The sequence below is a fragment of the Silene latifolia genome, chromosome Y, assembly GCF_048544455.1.
Source record: "Silene latifolia isolate original U9 population chromosome Y, ASM4854445v1, whole genome shotgun sequence".
In the NCBI taxonomy this organism is placed as follows: Eukaryota; Viridiplantae; Streptophyta; class Magnoliopsida; order Caryophyllales; family Caryophyllaceae; genus Silene; species Silene latifolia.
In genome coordinates, this window is record NC_133538.1 from 251,658,872 (window position 1) to 251,660,745 (window position 1,874).

Here is a 1,874-nt window from a genome sequence, read left to right on the forward strand (position 1 = left end):
TTTTCGGAATTAATGAAATCGGAGTTTGAAATGAGCATGATGGGTGAGCTAGGATTCTTCCTTGGGCTCCAAATTAAGCAATCAAAGGATGGAATCGTGATCCATCAACAAAAGTATATTAAGGAAATGCTTAAGAAATTTGGGATGACTAATGGTAAGCCTCATGATACACCTATGGTAGCCGGGTCCAAATTGGACAAAGATGAACTCGGTAAGAATGTTAGTGATAAGGTGTATAGAGGTATGATAGGCTCACTTCTCTACTTGACCGCAAGTCGTCCCGACATTCTCTTTAGTGTTTGTTTATGTGCTAGGTTCCAAGCAAATCCGAAAGAATCACATTTCAAAGTCGTTAAACGAATTCTTCGGTATTTGATTGGAACACAAAATCTTTACTTATGGTACCCTTTACATTGTCCTTTTGATCTTATAGGCTTTTCGGATGCGGACTATGCGGGGTGCACGGTGGATAGAAAGAGTACCTCCGGAATTGCAACGTTCTTGGGTCCTTGCTTGACTTCTTGGGCCTCAAAGAAACAAAACACGGTAGCTCTTTCTACGGCCGAAAGTGAGTAAGTTAGTGCGGCACATTGTTGTTCTCAACTCCTTTGGGTAAAACAACAACTCTTGGATTTTGGTATTATTTTTGACTTCATTCCCTTAATGTGTGATAATACGAGTGCAATAAATATTTCCAAAAATCCTATTCAACACTCTAAAACCAAACATATTGATATTCGTCACCACTTTATTCGTGATCATGTGGAAAAAGGACATATTAAACTTATCTTTTGCAAAACCGAAAATCAAATTGCCGATATTTTCACTAAGCCACTTGCAAGAGAACATTTTGAGAAATTTAGACTAGAAATTGGGTTAATTAATAGCTTGTGATTTTTAGTGTGAGTTTTACAAATTTCCTTAATTGATTAAATTGAAATTGGATATATGCTTGAGTGTTCTAAGTGCATTGACGTCATGTTTAGACCAAAAATTAACACCGTATTTGTGAGTCGGTAATCACTAAACCTCATATCTAAATTTACGTTTATTATATGCTACCTTGCGTTTTTATTTCGAGTAATTAAATGTGTTTAAGTTGGGCCAACTACCTCACCTCCCTCATTTATTGGGCCATTTACTACCTCAACCCACCATCTATTCCTATCCGTCCAAACTTACTAACCCACAAACCGTCTATCCCTTCATCTCCCCAAATCCTACCATCTCACCTACCCATTAAACTCAACAATTACCCACCATGGTCAAAACGTCCTTCAATACGAATACCAACCCTTTCAACCACCTTCAAATGGATGACTCTTACACTCTTCAAATTGCTCAAAATCCTTCATTTTTCAATACCCAAGGACATCACCCCTTCACATTCAATCCACTTATGTTGCAAAGGTCTATGTGAAACAAAGAACCAAACAACTACATGTTCTACATATGCATCAAGAGATGATTGGGAAGTTGGTTCGAAAAATGGAGATAGATGAAATTGAACATTGAAGTTGGTTGGAAAATTGGAGAAAAAAAAAAAAAAAAAACGGGAAGGCAATATGCGAAATGTGAAAGTGACTATTGGAAACGAGATAGATGAAATTGAAAACTGCGACGGTCTTGAGAAAAGAAGTAAAGCAAAAATTTTGGAAGAAATTGAAAGGAAGTCACGGTGTATCGATTGTTGCTATGCTCAAAGGTCAAACTAGAAAGGAAAGCAAAAAGTGTATGCAATTGTTGCTACGCTCGAGGTCAAAATCAAATTTGTCAAACATTTCATGATATGAAAGCAAAATACAAGAAGTTGATGTTCCTTCATCCCATGTTGAGAACTTACATCGGTGCATACCTTGGTGGTTTCAATATAC